The following is a 24,950-nucleotide window of genomic DNA, read 5'->3' as shown; positions in this document are numbered from 1 at the left end:
GATGCCTGACACCAAGCAAGTGATCAATGAATGCTTGTTGAAATGAATCAAATTGGATTGAATTAAAACTGAAAGCAAGCATGAAACCAAACCTGACTGGACGCAGAAACTTCAATCAAGGTAAACAGTGACTCCCTGGAGCTCTGGTCTAACTTAGAAGGATATAAGAAGTGCTAGCATGTGCATAGAGATGACTGAGCCCTTATTAAATATCAGCTCTATGCCAAATGTACAGATTCTCTTTGTAAAAAGTTATTCTCAAGTTTGTGAATTGGACAACATCTTCTCATTTCTTTGAATGCCAAGTGTGTGCTTCTCTCAAATAAATGCTCATCTTTGAGAAGACCTTTATTGCACAGGTCTCTGGGAATAATGACTGAAGACAGAGGATCAATTTCCCAAAGTGCACCCCAAAGGAGACAACGGGAATTAATGAGGTGGTTGCAGAAGTGGCCCCAAACCACTCATTTAAAGATGGCTTAGTGAACTAGCATATGGTTTATTTAAAGAATGTGGTGCGGGCGGGCTCCTATTCTTTGATCAGGTTATCCATCCAAAGACATTTGGTTAAGAGGCACAATTTTGGTTAATACAGAAGCACAGGACTGTTTCATTAAGGGGAGAGGGAAAAAAAAAAGACTACAGAGAGGCTCCTCCCAAGAACATGTAACATCCTCCATATGGCCAGTATTCCCTGAATGTCCTTGAGCCTGGGAAAGGTCAGCCATGCAAATGGGAAAGGGGTGGGCATGTAAGAGTATGACACACTTGGATGAGTGCAGAATACAGGTGGAGGTGAACAGTTCAGTGAGCATGCGCATTGCCCTACATGTATCTGGCCTGGAGTGCGGGAGTGAATGTGGCCAGTATCCAGGGGAGTGCATGTGGCACCTGAGTGTGAATATGTCCAAATGGGGATCTGCAGCACGTGGGTGTCTAACTCTAAGTGAGAGTAATGTCCCTACAAATGCGATAGTGTTGAGTATGTGGGCTTCTAAGTGTGAATGACATCTGACCGGGTATGTGTATGACATCTTTTATGCTCATAAAGCCAGCTGAAGCCCCCAAGTGCTTAAATTAAATTACTTCCACCTTAGCTCTGGGGTTCTCCTCACACAAAATCATCATGCTTAACTGCACAGCTAAGCTCAAAGCAGACACTGGAAAGCAGCACAAGGGCCAAAGACCCAAACCTAGCCATCACCAGATGGGACCAGAAGGGTGCTTATCACAGGATTCACAGATCTGCACTGCTTTTATGTAACAATAGTCTCAAATAAAACTTGGAATCTGCCAGAGTGCTAATAGTAGCTTGACTAATTGAGGGTCCATACACATGGGGCTCTGACCTTCAAGGAAAAGGACAAGAGTCAATAAGAAGCAATACAGCAACTTCATGAAGCAGCCAGTCTCTTGGGTTCTCTGCTGGGGCTAGCAACAGACTCTAAAATTACTCTGCACTAATTTGGGGGCATGCAACTCATCAAGCCTTCATATCCTCCTGACCGGGTCAGAAGGAACCAAGAACCTCATCCCCAACATCAACGGCTGAAAAGAGATGTGGGCCTCTGCTTTCTCCCCACACTCATGTCTATTTCCATCCACCACTTTGGCGGATCATCAGGTTGCCTTGATTTCTCATCCAGGCCTCACATCCTACCTTGAATTCTTAAATCGTCTTTGTCTTCCTCACTGAGACCTTTGGAGATTCCCAGAAGTTGGATTCCCCCTTCTAGAATCACTTTCTATTACCCCTGGCTCGCCAGTGCTGGGATGGACCAAGAAGAGCTCAAGGCTGAGCTCCTGTATGACCTACGACTGACGTGAGATCCTGCAGTTGTGGACAGTCAAGGCAGGTCCTCGCTGGGTTCTAAACACTCGAATACTCTCAAGGCCCAGGTGGAAGGTGTAGCGTCTCTGCAGGGATCAGCCTGTCACCTCATGACATGCCCCTGTCACCAACCTGACGACTGAAGCTCCACTTGTCAATTCAACCAAACCCAAAAGAGATGAGGATGCTAAGCCTGAGAGGTCAAGTGACTGACGCACGTCAAACTGCAGCAAAGCAGAAGGGTGGACTTCCCCTCCACAGCCCAGGGTCCTTTCTTTCCTACCTTCGGTCTATTCCCATAAACCAACACAATGTGTGGAGGGCCACCCGAGCAGTGTTTTTTCCTTTTACTCGGTGGCCTATAGGGCTTAGCTCTATCTCAACTGGCCTCACAGGAAACTACAAAAAAAAAAATAAATAAATAAAAGAGAACATGGTGGTTTAACTGTGTCGTCAACATATGGTTCATATTACGAATGGGATTCTCATGTCAGCGCCTGCCCAGCAGTTCCAACAAGGCCACTACATCTGCAGCTTGTCCATTCAGAGGCAAATCTGCAACCACAGCCAGAAAGACAGAAGCCATTTTTCTCAGATCAATCTGTCTGCCAGTAGATCCAGCCCCTCTCCAAGATCAGGGAAGTGTGACTGGATAGGGGGAGGGAAGACACAGCTTCCTCTCCCTGAAGGATACACATTAAGAAGCTGCAGGGGAAAGGAACAAGAAACTCAGGATTTGTTTCCTATGTTAACTTTGTTCTCATCATTCTCTTGAAAATATATTTATATATGAGCATGCTCCTTTCAGCTTTCTGGTAGTGATAAAATTGTACCTAAATAAGAATAATGGCCCCAAAGTCATACCTCCAGCTCAAGAGAAGTGGCTGCAATAAACTATTCAGGGTCATTTGTAAAGACCAGGGGTATTTCTGAATAGGAATATTCTGAGAGCATGAGAGAAGAATAACTTAAAAGGTTCAGCTCACAACCCATAGTATTTACTCAGACATTTTTCCCCTCCTTTGTCACCTCTATTTCTCCCAAAGAGAAGATGGACATTTATGACCATTCTCTCTGCATGACTTACCCTGAGGGTCTGTTCTTGCGGGGCTCTGAAAGCTACACTGTGTTCCCAACCCCATCTCAGTCACTTTAAAATGGCAGCTGAGGGGTCAAAAAGAGTTTGTATTTTTAGCATCATTGTCTCCTGCCATCAGAGACAAGAACACCCACCTCGGTCCCAGATCCCAAGAGCCCCAACACCCAGAGACTGCTGCCTCCGACACCATTCAAAGTAAAATCTAATGACTCCTCCAGAGGCTCTGGAAAACCCTGCTTCAGGACCATCTTCCTCCCTCTGATTCCTAAGCGAATGGTTTACCTGGTGAACCCTGCTAATGTTTTAGATGGTAACTCATGCTTCTCAGACCAGAATCCACAGAGGGGGCACCAGGGACCGTGCTTCCTTCATTGACAATTCCTGTGACCTCCTTTCTCTATCAAGGGAAGGTGCCCCCTCCCAGGTGTTGCATCCATTCAGAATGTTGAATCCAGGTGAGAGATGAAGTGTAGCCTTCAGTTCCCAGGGGACGATTGCCCAGCTCTAGGAATGTGCAGATTTTGGTCCATGTTCTCCCAGAAAGATTTGAGGGTTCAGGAGTCACTGGAGATTCTGATTCAGCTGGAGCACAGCCAAGGAATCAGCGTGAGGATGATGAGAATGTCTTAGTTCAGATTCTTCCAAACCCTGGAGTCAAAGATTCACTGCAAATGATGTATTCAGGAAATACTTCCAGGAAAAAAAAAACAGTAAGGAAGTGAGGGGAGAGGAAGGCAAAAGGGAGCAAGCCAAGCAGGCGTGTGATATCAGTGAATCTGACCCTGTAGGGAGCTCAATGCAAATTTTCTTATTTCAAATGTTTGAACTCCCAGTATCAGTTATTGGTTATGGGTTGCTCCCAGAGAGGGGTAAATTCTGTGGGGACAGACAAGGCCTCTGGGATGGCCTAATGGCAGCCCTCCAAGGCAGGTCACCCTAAGGACCACCTGTAGCAAAGGACACAGCAGCAGGAGGATGGGCACCCTGCAGGAAAGGGGAGGTTCAGGTGACAGGATCTGTGTGGATGCCCACAGTGTCCCCTGATGAGTACTGTTGAAAATAACCATAGGGACTTGTGTATGATCCGAGACATACTTTGACAAAGCATTTTTCAGCCTCTGTTTCCAGCCCTGTGCTGCTGAGGCCACACGGTAACCCCTCGTCAATCTTGTGGCTTTTCTACCACTGATTCTTGGAGTGAAGGCAGACAACAGCTGTCTCAGGATCTTAAGGGGTTGCTCAAGCTCCATAGTTCTCAATGGCTGCACATTGCAATCATCACCCCAAACCAACTGAATTAGAATCTCCGGTGACTCCTGAACCCTCCCACTTAAGAAACGAATAGGTTTTATTTTACAATAACATGCAAGTACAAAGCCACAAACTTAGGCAATTCTGGTACTTAGACTTCCTTTATACCCAACAGGAGCATCCCCTTCCAGCATTCTGGCTCCCTTAAAAAAAATCACTTATTTGGGTCACACCAAGTTCACACAGCATTAATTCATAATTATCAGTCATCGTCTATCACATCTTGAGTTATTATGTGCCACATCTCCTGATTTATTTCTCCCATAGCTTTTATCACAATTGAAACATCTTACTTGATTGTTTACTAGCTTACTGCCTGTTTCCAAATAGACCGTGAACTCCATGAGGTCTGAGACCTTTCTATCTAGCTCATTGCTTTTAATACCATGATACACACAGAAAAAGCGTTCACCAAGAATTTATTAAAGAAATACATTTACAAAATTTCACAAAATGAATTTAAGTGCTCACTCACATCAGTTCTTACCACATGCCTTAACATCTCTCTAGAAACCCTTCTATCTACCCACATACCTTTTCTTTCTTCTCTGTCCTGAGAACTCTTCATCCAATTAAGTACCCAGATCAAATGTCAGCCTTTCTGAGGAGTCTCTCTTGACTTGCAAACCAGAGCTAGTTCCTCCTTCCTCTGCCCCCAGGGCTCTTTGTCCATATTTCTCTCATGGATCTCACTGCTGTGTTCTGCAAGGATGACCTCATCTGTCTGAAAATGTTTACTGAGCACTTGCTAGGCCCTGCTATTTTATCTGACCTTCACAACAATTCCGAGAAGCAGATATTGTCTCTATCTGATACAATAAGAGAACCGAAGCATAAAGAGGTTCAAAATTTTTCCCAGGATCTCTGCTATTTGAGTGCTGGGGCTAAGATTTGAACCCAGTCAGTTTGATTCCTGAACCTTACATCTTAACCTTGGGCTTTTTACTACTTTGTGTAAAAGGATTAAACCATCATCTTGATCTTATTCCAACAGGTACTTTGCTTTTTATAAGAAAAATTCTTCATTTTGTCAAGGAAATACAACAATATCTTATAATATTTGGAAAGTAGAGAAATGGGAAAAATGGGTTTCCTTTATCTGCCTGCTATGACACAATCTCCAAAGGCTTGTTGGTGAATCTTTTCACATCCTTTTCTTCTGCAAGATTAACCTCTGATTTAATATTGAAAATCAATGGTGGAAAGCCTTTCTTTTATTGACATTCATCTTAGAGACAGCTTGGTTAGTTTGCACATATAGTTAGCCACTCTTGTTTGTAGTTTCACTTTCCGAGGTTTCAGTAACTTGTGGTCAAACTGTAGTTGGAAAATATTAAATGGAAAATTCCAGAGATAAATAATTCATAAGTTTGAATTGCGCAGCATTCTGAGTACCACGGTAAAATCTTGCACTGTCCTATTTGGTCCCACCTGGGACATGAATCATCCCTTTGCCCAGTGTATCCACACTGTATAGACTACCCACCCTTAGACACACAACAGCTGTCAGAGTTATTAGATCAATTGTCATAGTAGCATTTTAATACCATGATACAAACAGAAAACACATTCGCCAAGAATTTATTAAAGAAATACATTTACAAAAACATAGTGCTTGTGCTCAGAAAGCTCTCATTTTTACTTAACAATGGCTCCAAAGCACAACACTAACGATGCTGGAAACTTGTTATGACAAAGAGAAGCCATGAAGTGCTTCCTTTAAGTGAAAAGATAAAAGTACAACAGGAAAGAGAGAGACTTAGCTTTTATGATAGTACATTTTATAATTGTTGTATTTTATTATTAGCTATTGTTGTTAATCTTTTACCATGCCTAATTTATAAATTAATCTCTATTATAGATATGTATGAATAGGAAAAAATAGTCTATACAGCATTGGTACCAATTGTGATTTCAGGCATCCACTGGGGGTCTCTGCTATTCCAGGAGACCCGATGATTTAGTAAACCTCTTAACAAATTTCACATTAGTACTACTGAGAATAGCCAAAAGAATAGAGTCATGCCTGGCATACACTAAGGATTACATTGTTCACTCACACCTCTTTTTCCAAAGGTTACTTGATTTAGTGATCTACAGGAACATGTAGGCCTGTTCTGTTTATGACTGTGACCGTGATCTATTGGGACTTGGCTAAAGCACTCCTCAGTGAGATTTGTTCAGCCTTGTTCTCTCACATGTAGTCACTGTACTGCACAAAGTTAATATGATTTCCCATGACAGTAGGAAGCCACCTTGTCTCTATATTTTTTTCAGATTACTCCAGTGCTCTGTGCTAACTAAGACAGTTATGGAGCAAGCTCTCACACAGAAACAACTGGCACCAGAATTGGCTCATACATAAGTTAGTAATGCCTTTAGCCATCAAAAAAAAAAAATTGTTTAATCAATAGTAAGTAAAATCTGTTCAGAAAAGCAAAAACAGATGCAGCACATTTTAAGCAGATTTTTAATAAAGCTGATGAAAATATAGTATTATCACTTATAAACCTGTTTTCTAGTCCAAGATCTGCTAAGATCTGGACAGATCACTTAATCTTGCAAGACGATGCTGTTATTATCCCTCTTTATCCATCTTCCTGATTCTCTGTGAACAACTTCTATCTTTTGTGCGCTTTGCTATTTAAGGGGGCACCATGAACTTCATCAGAGGGTTATCTTATAATGACTAGAGGTCCTTTTGCTGGTAAATAGGGCTTCAGAATTTAAATCCTGGTCTTCTCTAACCCATGCCCATATCTGACTCCAGGCCATATTGGCCAGTGCTGACTTTGGGCAGAAATCCTGCTCCTCTGCCTCAAGAGAGACAGGTTAAAGGTGTAATGCACTCTGTAGACCTCCTTACAGGAAAATACCTTTGTTTGGCTTCTTCAGCTTCTCTTTCCTGCCTCCCTCTGTCCCTTGCTGATTTCTTCCAGGAGTGTCCCCTTAATAACTCACTTGTGTTCAAATTCAAAGGGGTACAGATTTGGAAAAATCTAACCTAAAATAACCTCTATATGCTTCAATGTCCTTGTAGTTAAAATTAGGGAGTGGACCTTCTTGAATGGTGAAATAAGAAGTTTAACCTACTGTCTCCCCCCAAGGAGCATTGATTAAATTGGACAGTTTGTCAGCAACAACCATATCAGGAGTGGTTGGAGAAAAAATGATAGCTTTATACATCTACATGAGAAAAGAAGAAAAAATCTCAAATCAAAAACTAGGTTTCCACATTAAGAAAGCAGAAAAATAAGAGCACACAAAAATAGAAAATTTCAAAAAACCAATAACAAGTAAAATAGTTTAATTCATAATTAAAAATCCTATACACACACACATATACTCCCCAGCCCATATGGCTTCACTGGCGAAGCTCATCTCATATTTAAAGAATGGTTACAATCTTTCACAAATTTATCCAGGAAATCGAAGAGGAGTGAATACATCCTAATTCATTCTATGGGGGTCATATATCAAAACCAGAGAAATATATTAAAATAAAAGAAAATGGAAACCTTGTCATTGTCATGGTTCATTCATGAGATGGCCCCCAACTGAATCTAGTAACATATTAAGAAGATTAAATATCATAAATGAGATTCATCTCAGGGTTATAGGTTGTTTTAACACTCTAGAATTAGTAAATGCAATATTAGAAAAACTAACAGGACAAAGGACGGAAATCCATAATCACCTCAACAGATGCAGAAAATATTTGAGAAAATGCAGTACATATTTATGATAAGAGGTATTTTAGAAAGGAAAACAGGGATGGAAAGGGTTTTCTCAATCTGTTAAAAAAAAATTTAACAAACAGTTACAACCAACATGATTCTTAAGTAAAAAGACAATGATCTACCTCTAAAATCAGAATTAAGACAAGGATATCTGATTAACAGTAAGACTTTTGTTTGCTGATGATATGATCTTTTATATAGATAATCCTAAGAATTTTCTATGTACACACACAGAAAAATGATGTAAACTCAGAAATTATTTGAACAAAATCACAGATAAAACAACAATATGTAAAAATAATTATATTTTTATCAGTGGAGAAGAGCAGTATAGAAATAAAATTAAGCAAACAAGTCCATTCACAGTAACATCAAAAAGAATAACTAGAAATGAATTTTAAAAAAGAAATGAAATAATCATACTCTAAAAAGTAAGAAAATGAAGAAGATAAAAATAAACAAAAATAGCTGGGCATGGTAGTATCACATGCCTATAATCCCAGCAACTTGGGAGGCTGAGGCAGGAGGCTAGCAAGTTCAAAGCCAGCCTCAGTAATTTAGTGAGGCCCTAAGGAACTTTGTGAGACCTTGTCTCAAAATAAAAAATAAAAATGGCTAGAAATGTGACTTAGTGGTAAAGCACCCCTGGGCTCAATTCTCAGTACCAAAAAAAACCCCTAAAGACAGTCCATAGATTAGAATAGTCAATATTGTTAACATGACAATTCTATCTAAATTTATCTACAGATTTAGTTCAATCTCCATCAGAATTTAGGAGATTGAAAAAATGAATAAGCTGGTCCTAAAATGTCTATGAAAATGTAAGCATTCATGATAAACAAAACAATTAAAAATAAAGATAATTTTGTAGGACCTATATTTTCTGGTTTCTTTAATTATGAAAATCGATAGTTTTTGCTGGCAAAGGATAGACATATGAATAAATGAAAACTAATTGAAATTCATGAAATAAACTCTTATATTTATGATGGATTAATTGCTGTCAAGGTACCAAAATGATTCAATAGTAACTTGATAGTCTTTTCAACAAATGGTGCTGGGTCAATTAAATATCCCCATGTGGAAATCTAAGTTTAAATTTAAAGCATATACAAGAACACACCATGTATGATACACATGCAAGAGCTAATACTATAAAACTTCTAGTAGAACATCTTCAGGACCGGGGTGTGGAAAAAGGTAAATAGATACAAATCCCAAAATATGATATATTAATAGGAAAAAAAGATAAATTAATAAAATTAAATTTTTTCAAATTTGTCTTTCAAAAATACTATTAAGCAAATTAATATGTAAGCCATGTGCTGAGAGAAAATATTGTAAATCATATGCAAGATAAGACGTGTTCGACACATATAATGACCCATGGCAATTCAATGATAAGAAGGCTGGTAATCCAATTTAAAAGTGGCAAAATATTTGACTAGACTTTCCATCAAAGATGAAATTCAAATGGCTAATAAGCTAATGAAAAGATGGTCAACATCCTTAATCATTTTTGGAAATGTAAATTGAAATAATGAGAAGCCCCACACACACATCCATTAGAACGGCTATCAGTCAAAAGTGACAACAGAAAGAGTCAACAAGAACAAAAACCCTGAAACATTGCTGCTGAGAAGGTGACCTGGTGCAGTCACTGTGGAAAAACAGTCCTACAGGTCCTTAGAAAGTGAACTTCAAACCACCATCCAGCTATTCCACTCCGAGGTATCAACCCAAGAGAAGTGAAGACATATCAACAAGAAAAAGCACATGGCTATTCCTAGTAGCACTGAATTATTCAGAAGAGCCAAAATATGAAAAACATCTAAACATCTATCAACTAGTGAATGGCTAAACAATATGTGGTACAGCACATCTAGACAGTGGAATATTACTCAGCAGTGAAAGAAAGAAACTCCTGCTCCGTTCCCCATGGAGGAAGCTCAAAAACACGCAAAATAAGCAAAGCCAGGTCTGCACATATTGTTTGATTCGATGCATATGAAATGCTGAGAAAAGGCAGTTTCATTGGGACAAATCAGATTAATGATTGCCTGGGACTGTCAATGGAGATAGGAATCAACGACACGTGGGTGTGAGGCTTTATAGTGTGATAGAAATGTTCTAAAATGGCATCAAGGTGATGGTTGTGCAACTCTGTAACCGCGCTGAAAATCATTGAATTGTACACTTTAAAAGGGTGAATTTTATGGCATATAAGTTATACCTCAAAAAAGCTGTTAAGGAGATGAGAGAAATGGAGTGAATAATCTCGAATGTTCTTTCTTCCTTCAAAAGTATGCTGGAGCCTTTTGCTACGCACAAATTTTAATACAAAAATGCTATGATAAAGGATTGGTATTATCAGACAAGATGGACTAAGAAACAAGTGTGGGTTTTGCAATCCCCAACAGAATCTAACTTTGCAATTCATTCCCCACATTAAAGGTCACTCAGAACTATGGAGCTGAAATTTACAACCATATGTCTTAGTTAGCCAACCTTTATTCCAAGTCTCTGGGAGTGCTGGATTTTATTCACTATTTGCCTAGTTCAAAATAGCTCCCAGAGGTCACTATGAAATTGGGGGGGTGGGGTGGGGTATGTGCATTTGTGCATATATTTACTTGGTTTCTCACTAGCTGTGTAACCTATTGCCCCAATCTGTCTGTATTTTATGCATTTATTCATTAGATATTTATTGAGTGATTATAGTATATCCAGTGCAGGCTGGAGTGCCACCTGGCTTCTTGGTACTGGGAACATTGAACCAACATAAGGCGACAGATATTAACTCTTCATCACAACCCAATGAAGTGTAAGCAGGAGAGGAGCTTGGCTGGGGAAGCATTCTCAGGAGAAGGGAGCCCCCAGTGCAGTATGAGGACTAAATGAGATAATGTCTATAATGTGCTTTCTAGAAAGTGCTCTATACCATTTGACAGAGAGAGTCACAAAGGCTGGGTGCATTATTGCAGTACCTCTGAATGAGACAATAAGGAGTCGTCTCATGTTTCATTTGGACCCTTCTCCTGTGATCGAATTGCACCTGATAAATTTAATAAAAAGTGGATTTTGTGTAGGAATTTAGAGGAAGAACAATATGTCCTGAATTGGAGGGTAACTTGGCTTCTCAGCACTGGGAGCTTAGAACCAAGGCCGGGGAGACAGACATTAACTACACCACAATCCAGGGACGTGAGGGCGGAGAGCAGAACTCTCCAGGGAAGGACTCTGAGGACAGTGGAACCTACACTGGAGTCCAGGGACTAAATGACAGTTCCCCTGAAAATTCAAGGAAGTTTTCCTTATTTTCAGATGATGGCTCCAGCTTCCTAGCCTCTCGTCCTATGCTAGCTTTTATTGAGTGTTTATTATGGTTAACATAGTATTTAATGAAAATGCAGACGGCTGGTTGTTCACTCTCTTTTTTCCTAATACTACATCTAGTCCCTAAGCAAGTCCTGTGGCTCCAACTTCAATAGGATCCGGAATCTGACCACTGCTCACACTGCCTGCAGCTACTACCCTGGACCAAGTCCCCATCATGTCTCGACTGGGTTATTGCAATAGCTTTCTGCCTTTCCCCCCACTTCTGCCTCCAACTACTTACTCTCAAAACTGACCAAGGCGACTATCTAAAAACATGGCTCAGGTCATCACGCTGCTCTGTCCATCCCCCCTCTATGTCACCTACCTTCCTTAGAGCCAAGGCAGTATTCCAGCAGTGTGTCTGAGACTTACTCTTACGAACCCTTTAAACTCACCTTTAAAATCTTCTATGGTTACTAGCTGTAAAATCTTCTGTGCTAACAGCCTCTGCTGTTCCTTGTACTCTTTAGACACTTGTTTCTTTGCACTTTTTCTTCCTGGTTCCTACAGTCCTCTTCCTCTGTACATATACGATCCTTGGAAGACTGGATTTTTTTTTTCTGCCAGTAAAGTCTTATTTGATGACGATGTTTAAACTAGCAACTCAAACCCACAGCTAGCCTATGTTATGGTTTAGATATGAGGTGTACCCCAAAAGCTCACATGTAAGACAATGCAAGAACAGTCAGAGAAAAAAGGACCATGAGAGTTATAACCTAATCAGTGGATTAATCCACAAATATGGATTAACTAAGTGGTAACTATAGGCAGGGACAGTGTGGCTGGAAGAGGTAGGTCACTGGGGCATGCCTTTGGGGTTTATGTTTTGTCCCTGGTGAGCAGAGCTCTCTCTCTTGGCATCCTAGTTGCCATGTCCTGGGATGCTTTCCTCTATCGCACCTTCTGCCATGATACTGTGCCTTACCAGGGGACCAGTGCTATGAAGTCGGCCACTGATGGACTGAGACCTCTGAAACCCTGAGTCCCAAATAAACTTTTCCTCTTCTATGTTGTTCTTGTCAGTTCTTTTAGTCACAATGATGACAAAGCTGACTAAAATACTCTATTACAAGTCCCTGCTTAATTTTTCTCCATATCATTTATCATCATCTAGAAGACCTAAGAAGTTAAGTCCCTTTAAGAAAACACTATGAGCCCAGCACAGGTCAACCTTCCTTGGGAAACAGGTCCTGGATAAATATGGGGCCAATAGATGACCTTTGGGCAGATGACCTTGATTTGATGACCTTTCCCCAAAATGCTGAAGTACAAAGCAAGGTGGAGATTCTTCTCTGGGCTCCACAACCTCTCTCTGCATGATATGCTGAGCAAGTCACTTTAGTTGTATCTAAAATGGGGTAATTCTGACCAATGCAATAAGACAAAAAACAGAAGAGATACACATCTTAGAAAGAAAAGCAATTCATCATCATTTGTAGATAATATGACTGTGACCTAATATATTGAAGAGAATCAACTGAAAGACTTCTGAAATTAATGAAAGAATCCAGTAAAGTGGTTTGATCTAAGATAGAGATAAATAAACTGTACACCATGAAAAACAAGCTAGAGGATGTAATGGAAAAATCCTTTCAGAACAGAGTCCTTTAAAAATAGCTAAGGATAACACAAATAAGAAATGTATGAAACTGAAAGAAGGTTAAAAAAAAAAAAAACACCTCTACTGAGTGATATAAAAGAGCATCCCAGCCCTAGCCCAGGGCTTGACAGAGTGGTGTTACATGATTGTGCTAAACCAAAGATGCATAAATACACAGAAATACTGAAGCTGGGTGGAAGCATCAAAAAGTGTAAAGATGTCAATTCTTGTCTCGTTGACATATTGTTTTCTTTGGAAAAAACAAATCGTATACAATACGGGCTGGTTAGGTGGCATTTGGGAGGCTTAAAGATGTAGGTGATCTTAATTTGGCAATTGTTTGCTTCTTTAAAAAAAGGAAATCTATTAAGAATTTTTCTAAAAAAGGAATGAAGGTTAAAAAAACAACAACTGGATGTTAAAGCATATCATGAAACTCTAATAATTAAACCATGGTATTGAATATGGGTTAAACAAAAGTGTCCTAGAGGAATGTGAGTAAGGGAAAGGGAGAGAAATGTTCTGTATAGACATGCAAACAACCATATAATGAAAAAGAGAAAATGTTATCAAATAAAGTTGGGGAAATTCCCTAATTATAATGGGAAAACACCAAATTTAAGGCCTCATCACATATGAGAAGCCACATTATATTGCAATAGTTTAGAATTTAATTTATTTACTGAAAAATTTCAGGATGCCCATGCCAACCAAATACAATGTGTGATTCCTGATTAGGTCCAGGATTCAATTTTTAAAAACCCTTAAAAGGATGGCTAATTGGGACAATTGGGAAACTCTGAATATGAACTAGATATCAGAGGCTAGTACCGTATCAATTTATAATATCCTGAGTGGGATATTTGATGGCTATGTAAGAGAATGACCTTTTCCTTAGGAGATGCAAACTAAAGGTTTTCAAGAGCCATGAATGCTACAACTCACCCTCAAATGTTTCAACAACCATTTGAAATAAGAAAGAAAGTAAATATGGCAAAATGTTTACAACTGGTGAACCTGAGAGAAGGATGTATGGCCTTGCTGTAGCATTCTTAAACAACTTGTAGGTTTAAAATCAAAGAAAAAGGTGCTCTTGGGTGGAGAAAAACTCTTTAAGCGTAACAATGGAACAACTCACTAAAGACAAAAGGTCCATATGTAAACACAAAATATCTGAATATATGAATAATAGGTAAAATAGCAGATTAAGAAAACTACCCCAGAAAACACGAAGAGAGGGAAACTATTGTAACATTTAAGAGACCATAGTAGGTATGGAGGATTACAATAGCAAGGGGCACACAAAAAAATCAATATATCATCTGAATAAAGACACAAGATCATATTCCCTCTCTATGAGGTAGAACTAGAAATTATTAAACCAAAATTTGAAACAATTTAACTGGGGAAAATAAGAATTTCCGAACTATTTTCTATCAACTAGGAAATCAAAACCTCAATTTCATACGTTTTGGAAACTATTACGACAAGAACAATGATGTTTAATGCTTACGAGATAGGACTAAACCTGTTTTTGGCATCTGAAAAGCCTTTGTTATTAAACAAAAAAGAATGACAAAAAATTAATTAAGCATTCTATAAAAAGAAAATGAGAATAAACAATACGAGAGCCAGATGGCTTTTCCAATGAGTTCTTTCAATGTTTCGGGAACTGACAATTCCCATGTTATATAAACAATTATATAAGACAGAAAAAGAGGGAAGAAAATTGTTGCAAATTGTTCCTTTAATATAATATTAAATCGGTTCCCCATAAGCAGGTCATTTATTCCAGGTATACAAGATGGGTTTAGTAATAGACAATCTTGGAAAATCTCACATAAGTCCACAGAGAAAGCTGATATGACCATACGAGTAGATGTTAAACAGGCGTTTGAAAAATTAAACACCCATTTCTGATTGTAAAAGAGTGATAAAGATAAACTGCGGAATAGAAATGATTTTCCTTATTGTATTTTAAGTGTATCTGTTTCAAATCTACAACTAGTATCATTCAAGAAAAATTTGCTGCAGGTCTAGTCATGCAGGTCGGGAGGGAGGCAAAAAAGCCGACTATGAACATCATTTGGCAACAGTGCCCCCAAATCTGTCCCCAGCGCAATGAAACATAAAACCCAAACCACAGGTACTGCAACTGGAAGAAGAGGGCACAAAATTGTCATTATTCATAGATGATGTGATTATTAGCTGGTAAACCAAGATAATAAAATTTAATTAAAGAAACTCACGAGAGGTTTCAGCACACGGGATGGATAAAGCACAAATACACAGCACACACTCCAACACACCAAAGTTTCCCTAAATGCCAGCCAAATACAGTTAGCAAATAGCAGAAGAGGAAAGGCAGCATAAGATACCTCAAGCTTAATATCATTAACGAAAAAAATAAAAAGCAATTTTAACAAGATAGCTGTGGATGGAATCTACATGATTGAATCGATGTAGTTTCCCTGAGAAATAGCAAAGACTCAAGTGAATGGATAGGCTCGCCCACTTTCACTATGAAAATGTCTGTATTCCTATCATCATTTCAAATTAAGCAAAAGTTTTAATACAACTGAAGCCAATTCCTTGGGGATTATTTAGGAAACATGAAAAAGCCATTTTTAAAATTCGTAGGGAAACCTAAGTGGGTGAAAATAGCTTAGGACATTTTGAACAAGGATCATTAGCAGGTCAAGGTATTAAAATGTTTTGTAAAGCTATGATTAAAACAGTGTGCCCAACAGAGGGACAGAGCTGTTAAAAGAGCATGGAAAAACTAAGGATATAGTGGGATACACACACATGCATCCACACACATGTGTACACATTCAAACATGTTTACACAAACCTTCACACTCAAAGAGCTTTAGTGATTTTCGGCAAAACAATATGCAAATGGAGAATCAAAGCTATGTAAAGTCTAATTTTTTAATTTGATAAATAAAAATGAGAAAAGACTCCGGTGTGAACTTTTAAAACTTGCTATCATTTCTATTAAAAGCATATATTATTTTTATGATGAATCTTAATCAAAGATCATTTGAAATAAAATGATAAAGTTTCACAAATTACTCTGGTATTGTAATAAGGATCAAAGATATTCAGGAACCTAAAATTACTTTGAAAATGATGTTCAAATGTAACGTGTTACAAATAGCTACAGTACCATATTTTAAATTGATGGATGGATTTCTCCACTTCAGTGTCAAGGCGTAATCTCTACCTAATATACTTCCACCTTGCCAAGCAATGTTAGTTAACTATTTAATATTTACTGAAGATACCCATCCTTACCTGACTCCAGATGTGTTATTTTCTGAATCCAAGTTGAAAAGCATAATTTCTTTTTCTTTTTTTGGTGCATTATAATTATACATAATAGGGGATTTATTATGTCGTATGGGTACATGCACATAACATGATTTGATCCATCTCTTTCTCCAGTATTTTACCTTTTTCTCTCTTCTTACCTCTGATCTGCTTACTTACCACTACCTATCACCCTTCTGTTTATTATTATTATTATTATTATTATTATTATTTTAATTAATGCATTATAATTATAGGTATATATGCAGAATTTGTTGTGATATGCTTGTACATGGAAATAGCATAATTTGGGTAGATTTTATACCCCAGTAGTTCAATCAGCTTTTTTGCTGCTGTGCCTAAAGGACCAGACCAGCACAATTGAAGAGGAGGAAAGGTTTATTTAGGGGCTCATGGCTTCAGAGGTCTCAATCCATAGATAGCTGGCTCCTTCCTCAGTGCTTGGGGTGAGGCAGGACATCATGGTGGAAGAGCGTGGCAGAGGGAAGCAGCTCACATGGTCATCAGAAAGCAGAGAGAGACTCCACCCACAAAATACAAATGTATACCCCAAAGCCAGGCACCCAATGAATCACCTCCTCCAGCCACACCCCACCTGGCTCCAGTTACTACTCAGTTATTCCCATTATGGATTAATTCAATAATTAGGTTAAGGCTATAACCCAATCATTTCTCCTCCAAACCTTCTAGCATTGTCTCACACGTGAGATTTTAAGGAAAATCACAACATAACAAGTCATAACACCCAATTTTTCTCCCTACGTTCCCTTCAGCTCTCCCTCAATTCCCTTCCTCTATTCAATTGGTCTCCCTTGTATTTTCATGAGATCCCCCTCTATTGTTTCCTTTTTCTTTTCTTTCTTTCTCCCTCTCCCTTCCACATATAAAACATTCGACCCTTGATTTTCTGAGTCTGGCTTATTTCACTTAATATGATTGTTTCCAGTTCTGTCCATTTACCAGCAAATGCCATAATTTGATTCTTCTTTATGGCTGAGTAGAACTCCATTGTGTACATATACCACATTTTCTTCGGCATTTGTCTGTTGACAGGCAGCTAGGCTGTTTCAGTAACTCCACTGTTGTGAATTTCTATGCTAGGAGCATGGGTGTGACTCTATCACTACAGAATGCTTATTTTAGTTCTTTTGGATAAATACCAAGGAGTGGAATAGCTGGGTCACAGGGTCGTTCCATTTCTAGTTTTTTGAGGAATCTCCTTACTGGAAAAGTATAATTCCAATCAGTCAAGAATCCAGTAATGCATAAAGAAGAGTTCCTGCTGACCAATAATTATTAGCTAATGTCAGTAACTCATTTAAACAAAAACACCTTTTGCATTGACCACTACTAGTTAACTAGTAGTGGTCAATGCAAAAGGTGCTAATGGACAATGGCTAGGAGAAACAGAATCCTTCCGGCTGCTGGCCACTGAGCAGTGCAGGGCCAGCAGCATCCACATGGCCTAAGTCATGCTGGAAGTGCTGAATCTCAGGCCCCACCCTGGTTTCGAATCAGAATCTGGACTGTAAAAGAGCTCGGGTGAATCTAGTTGCACACTGAATTCTAAGAAGCAGCAAAGTGAAATAGCGGACTTTAGGGAATGGCAAAGTTTCCTTCCTGCTTTCTGTTTTTTAATAAACATTGTGAAGTGTTTGTTTTCTGTACTGTAGAGGAGAGTCAGGCTGTTTCCCTCACCCCAGGCCTCCTGATACTGCCTTCTTCTTCACATGTCTTAGGAAGCAACCCCTTCACCCTCCTGCCAAGTTCTCAGCTGAAATGGCATTGTTGTTTTCTGCAGTCACCTTACGTGGTGAGAGGAGCAAAGCAAAATAAAAATGAGTTGAGCAAGATGAGCTTCGATAGGGATTCGGGCTCCAAACCTCACGATTAAAACCCACAGTGATGCTTTCACAGAAGTCGACAACGCAGCAGCTGTTTTTAAAAGAGTCATCAATAGGGTGCCTGGGATGTCTCTACTTGCGGCAAAGACACTTTGGGCAAGGAGAGTGTTGGGTGAAACCCCTCTGAGAAGTTTTTTAATAAGACCATCTGAAATCAATTATCCTCAAAAAGCCCTTCTAAGCGCTGAAAAGGTAAATGGAAATGATTACTAATTAAGCATTAAATTAATCATAATGGCTGGCATAGCAGTGCCAGATAGGGCACATCTATGCTAGGGATGAATTATAACATCAATTAAAACATTTTTTCCTATGGGAAAACACAACCCACTGATGGGAGTGTTTGTAGGGATGCAATGAGCTGGAAATCATGTACAGATATGTAGATTCCAGGTCACCAGCTCATAGCAGAAGTGCCTGTGAATTCTGGAGCCCCACCATGAATCTCTGGATGTGTGGTGTGAGAATATGAACTTTGAACAAGTTCCAGGAACTTCCTGTGGAAGTCTTGCCCTGAATCTAACGTAGCAGCTCATTAGGGTAGTCTATGACCTCCTGGGAATTTCTGAGACCCAGTCATTCTTGTTACATTCCACTACAATGGAATGTAGGGATTATAGGGGGGGAAAAACCACTAGGTCACAGTCTCTGCTCCAGGAACTCTTAACCCTAATGCAATGGAACAGCCTCACATAACTTTAACGACATTTTACTTAGCAACTGATGACAAAACAGCCAGTTGTGACTTTAAGACTAGTTGACTTACTAACTGCAACCTCTTGCCAATCTGATCTTGCCAGCTCTCATCTCATACCTCATGTGAGCATTTATTTCCCCAATAGAGTCCCAACTATTCCTTTGTTCCTTCTGTACACAGAGGCCACCTGGCCTATGTCTGTGGCTTGTGCGTGTGTATCCACAATAGCAATTCTATTCTTTCTTTATTCTCAAGTAAAAGTTCCTTTATTAGAGATTCCTCGATAGATTTTTGTTTGATGCTGATAAACATAAAAAAAAATTTTAACAGTATTAGATTTTTTTAAAAAATTTTCTCAGTGTGCTGCTCTTCCCAAGGAGGGCCATAGCAATGGAGGGCAAAACTGCTGGTGCTTTAACATGAATCAAAGCAATGGCACCCAACTGTGCTTATTTTTAGATTCTTGACCACCAAACATATGATATCAAAGACCAAATTGATGGGTTGACTAAAGTCCCTTGATGCAGCAATAAAATGTGTTGATTTTATTAAAACTCACACTTTGAGTACGTGTCTTTTTAATATTCCTGTGAGACAATGGACAATATGCATCAATGACATCTCCTACTTTCCAAAGCACCGTGGTTTCTTGGAGGAAAAATATTTCTGTGATTGATTAAACTCACCACATTTTTTATAAGCTACCATTATTTTATTTTATAATCATTCATGTCTTGAGATAGGGTCTCACTAAGTTGTGCTGGCTGGTCTTGAATCTCTGGGCTCAAGTGATCATTTCTAGGCTCCATTATTTTTCCTTGAAATTGTGAATGATAAATTATGGTAATTCATACTGGGGTATTTAGTCAACGTTTTCTCCAAAATGAATGAAGTCCACCTGTCACTTTAAGGAAAACTGACAATTTTTTTTTTATTTTTTCAAAGACATAACTGAGCTTTCAAGTGAAAACCAGAATTTGGAAGACTTGTGTCTGCCATAGTGAACATGAGAGGTTCCCAATACTTAACGTGAGATTGGTAGAGATAGAAAATGTGAAATTTTGATATGGTATGATGAAATGTCTCAACATTTAGAAGATTTTTATAACTGAATATTTTTCAAATAACCAAAGCATAATGTTGCAAAAACATGCCAGGATAAAAGACTATTTAAAGTGCAAGAGAGATGGATGTATTTTCGTGTTACAAAGTACGAAACCCTCAGAAAACATGGTTTGTGCAATGAAAACATAGTTTCACTGCAAATATATTTTAGGAAACTGCCACTCTGGATTTTTGTGCAATATTAAAGAAGAATATCCATAATTACCTGAAATGTCTATTAAAATATTCCTCCTTTTTTTCCAATTACATATCTTTCTGATGCTAGATTTTCTTTATAAATTTTACCCAAAACAATTCATAGTAACAGATCAAATGCAGAAATAGATATAAGAATCCAGTTATCTTCTACCAAGACAGATATAAAGAGGATTTGCAAATGGGAAACTGTATCTCTTCACATTATCTTTATTATTTTGAAAAACAAATATTATTGACATTCACATTATTGGGCTTAGTGTTATTTTAAATGAATTAAACATTTTAAAAATTTAGCTTTTATTTCTGAAACAGTAAATATTGATAGATAAAATCCACATGAACCAAAGCTCTTTGGGACCTTTTCTGATTTTAAAGAGTTGTCAAGAGGTTTAAAACCAGGAAGGATGAGAATCTCTGATCTAATCATACATTAAGGAAGACTATCAAAATACCATAGGGCAGGATTCCTAATTCTTAGAGCTATCAGCATTTGGAACTGGATAATTGTGTGGGGAGAAGTTGTCGGGGGTGGGGGGAATCCCGTGCACTGTGAGATGCAAGATGCTCAGAAGCATCTCTGGCCTCTACTTGATAACTGGATACCAGAGGCACTACCCCCCACATACACACTGTGATAACAAAAATACCTCCAGACAATAAAGAGTAACTCTGGTTGAGAACCCCTGCCACAGGTAAATGAGAAAGGATGTAAAAAGACATCTCATTAAGAAAAGAAATGCCAATAGTATAAAAATACATAAAAAAAATCTATCCTTCCAGTGAGGCATGAAGAGTAAATCAAAATGACTGTGTGTTCCCATTTAAATTCACTGAATTAGCAGAAGTAAACAAAAATTACAAATGCCATTTCAGTGGGCATTCTAGTTGAACTGGTGGGATTATATAATTACAGTTGCACTGCTAATTGGTTCATCAAATTGGGGGTAATAATTTGCCCATGGTTTTCAAGACTCACAGTATTTTTGTGACCTAGGAGTTAAAAAGAACATAAGTTCTGGAATCAACATTGAATTTGAATTTTGTCTCTGAAACTTACTGGCTTTGTGACCTTCCTTAATTTATTTAAATGGTATCATTTGTTTAAAAAAAAAACCCTGAAGAATAATGTCTCCATCAATTATTATTGTGAGAACTGGATTAGATAATAATGTAAGTGAACTTCTTGTTAAAAATGGAAGAATTAATGCACTCCACTTACCTCTTCTCTCTCCTGAGGCCTCATGAAAATGACAGTGAAAGATGAAAAAGAATATAAATCCACAAGGAAAAAAAGAGAACAGGAGAGGGACCATTGGTAGAGGAGATGTTTCGACAAAATTCTAGAAGACTAAAAATGGTCAGAAGAGAGAGATCTAGTGTAAAGGATAAAGAAAAGACAACTTGCAAAGGGGTGTTAATATGAATGAAGTTGGTTTGCTCCGTTGATCTCTAAAGATACACCAACCCTGGAGCAGGTGGGAGTGTGGAAATGAAATGTGTGGCTGGAAACAGGGCTATTGATGAAAATCTGCACAAAACCATCCAACTCCTGACCATAGAGAGTCACAGGTGCCAGCCTCCTACCCCTCAGGCATGAGCTAGGAGGAGGCTTCATCCCTGGAGAAGTGAATGCCTCCACCTCCAAAAATACAGCATCTCCAGTCAACTTTTCCAACATCTTACTTTTAAATGTTGCCTACCAAGGTTTACTGGTTAGGCAAGACATATTTCCAATGTGAAGATCATCAACCAATTCAAACCAGGAGAAATGACTCCAGAAGAAACTGACATAATACAGAAGTCAGTAAGGTCCCTTCCTCATCAATCCTAAAAAAAAAAAGTTTGAGAAACAATTACTGCTGTAAACAAGAAGGATATGCTACAAGGAAAAGCAAATTCAGAGCACAGCAAATAGCTCTTGGAAAAGTCATGATTGCTAATATTATAAACAAATACAATATAAGGTCTAGTGTTTTTCTAGAAAACAGAATAAAATGATCCCCCCCCAAAAAAATAATTTAAAGAAAATGGTAAAAAAAAGAAAGAGTATTTCATAATAAATCTGAAATGATGAATCTCTGTGGGAAATAAAGATATATGGCTAGCTTAATACAGATAATGCCTGAAGATAAAAAGAATAATGGTATATGGATGAAGAATTAAATGAAAGAAATATCACCAGTGTACCAGACAGACAGAGTAACCAGAGTAGTATAACACAGTAGCTCAGTGGAGTTAGAGGTCTCAGGAGAGAGAAGAGATATGTTCCAAATTTCACATCAGCCACCTATGAGCTGCCTGGTCCTGGGCAAACGACTTAACCTTTCAGAACTTCAGTTTCCCTATCTGTCAAATATGGATAATACCAGTTACTATCACAGAATTTTGATGACAAAGAACTAAGGTGATATATGTATAGGACTTGTACTTGGCACTTTTAAAGCTTTAAGTTAATTATATAATGCTATAATAAAAGCAGTGTACCACTCGGTTCTGAAGTGACCTGCTTTTATGGAGTTATAAAATTAGCCATTGTGTATGGATCTAAGGGAAAACAGTGGTGTAACCATGCTGGGAAATTGGAAGGGAGGGACTGGATGATTTAAGACAGCCAACTTTTAATCCATCATAGCAGGAAGTAAATGGATAATGTCTGCAATCAATAACTTTAGTATAGCACATTATGTAGTGACATTGTGGATTCCCACAAGAAATGGCAAATAATAGAAATGCAGTTGCCCCTGGGGCACAGAAGTGAGGGGTGGTAAACAGTGGGGTAGAGAATGGTTTGACTATTTGATTTTCCAAGTATGTGTACTTTGCGTTTTTTTAATTAAAGAATGAAAATGGATAATGTATATGAGTTGGCTGTCAGTGTCTGGCATATAATAATTGACGCTCAAAACCTTGGAGTTCCACTTTATTCATTTTAGTAATTTCACTCCTGGGGATTTTTTCCTATTTAAAGATATAGTACCAAAAGTGAAACATGAATAAATATGTTATTGCTGGATTATTTATAACAACAAATAACTGGAAATGACCCAAATTTTCAACCATATGGGAATGGCTAAGAATTATGCAAGAGCCTGATAGAATGTTAAAACCATGGTTTGAGTTTATTTCTTCAGATGGCTATGGTTGGCTAGAACCAATCATACATGCACGCACATGTACATGCACACATGTCCCTAATGTATGGAGACTGGAAAACAAGCCTGAGAGAACCAGAATACCTAAAGCCAGGATAAGGAGGTACACTGTATCTTTATTCTATCTTCCCCGGGACCCCAGAGTCCCTAATAGGAGGACTCACAACTCCTTGGGTGCAAGGGGAGTGACTCCCAACACTTGAAGTTTCCTGTGACACAGCCTTTTACACTTAGAGTTCACATCACTATTTGGAGAGAATACATACTAACCATCCATGCCACTCAAGGCAATGATTTCCAGTGTTTAGAAGGTCCTCCCTGGCTCTACAGTTAGACTCAGCAGTAGCAAAGCCAAACCTCCCCTGAACATCATTCCCAGCTGTGCTTAGCCTCCAGCTGACCATGTCCCATGAAACCCATTTTGCAGCAAAGGTACTGATGAAAACTATGTGAGAACAATGAAAGATTGACAACATAATGTGTAATGTCTGTATCAGAATCTACAAGGGCTACAAGAACCACAGCTCCTATAGATAGTTTGAGCTTAGCAATCATTTTTTTTTCTTCTCCAGTGTGATGTTTTCAGTGTAAAATGAAAGAATGGGAAGTCACCAATTGATTACAGGTTCCAATGCAGAATAGGAATGCAACAAAGCTCAGATGGCTGTTGGCTTTGTATGTCCGTGACCCACTCCTTAGAACTATTCTCAATCTCCAGCATTCATCAGAAGCTCTGGAGGAAGACTCCTTAAACTCAGATGGTTGGCTTCACCCCCAGACCTCTGATTCAATAAGTTGGGGGTGAGGCTCAGGGAATTTACATTCCTCACAAGTTCCCAGGTCATACTGATGATCCAGGACCAAACCTAGAGAAATACTATTCTAGAGGCACCACATTTTACCAAAACGAACTGGGAAAAAGATTAAGACTTTGGGAAGAGAAAGGCAGGTGGGAATTTTTTTTTTTCCTAAGAGTCCTTCATCTGCCTTGATCTTGACCCCTAATGGATGGAACATTGGCTTGACATCTATACCAGCTCTGCCTCCTTCCCAAGCTGCCTGCCATGGTCCTCCAGGGCTCCAGCCCTAAACGGAGCTTTGCTGGTCAACTTGCTAAACTGAAAGATGACAACCCTTTCCCATCTGCCTGGAGACGACATTCTGATGCAGAGGCCACCTTTTTAGGCTCCAAGAAATTATGCATTCGTTATGGAGGAAATTAACACCTCAAAGCAAACTATAATTAGGAATTCTTCAATTCAGTTTATGCTTTTTCAATTAGGCACTCTATAATTTTAATCATGGGAGCATTAACATGTTTCTGTAATTTATATACCTGTGGTATAATTAAGCCTGGGAAACACATCGCTCTAAACCTGAATGGAAGTGATTGTTTCCCTTCACACTTGCAGGACCACGGGTCCCTGATGGAGAGATGGTGCCAGTTTCGAAAGAGTCATGTGTGAGCTGCAGTGGCCAATGAGATCACTCCTGACTTTGGACATGTGAGGGCTGTCATAGACCGTGAGATGCCTTTGCACAATTGGCCCATGTGTGTATATCTGTATCCCAAAGCTTC

General features: G+C 38.8%; 1 protein-coding gene across 9 annotated transcripts in view; it reads right to left on the bottom strand.

Moving 5' to 3' along the window:
• Positions 1–24,950, bottom strand: part of PTPRT (protein tyrosine phosphatase receptor type T) — a gene marked incomplete at both ends in the record, with an annotated part of 1,075,443 nt that overhangs the window by 242,220 nt on the left and 808,273 nt on the right. The window lies entirely within an intron of this gene.

The sequence above is a fragment of the Spermophilus citellus genome (assembly GCF_964194105.1).
Source record: "Spermophilus citellus genome assembly, chromosome: 4".
Classification (NCBI taxonomy): domain Eukaryota; kingdom Metazoa; phylum Chordata; class Mammalia; order Rodentia; family Sciuridae; genus Spermophilus; species Spermophilus citellus.
Note: the sequence above shows the minus strand (reverse complement) of the source record. Positions and strands in the feature narration are given on the sequence as shown.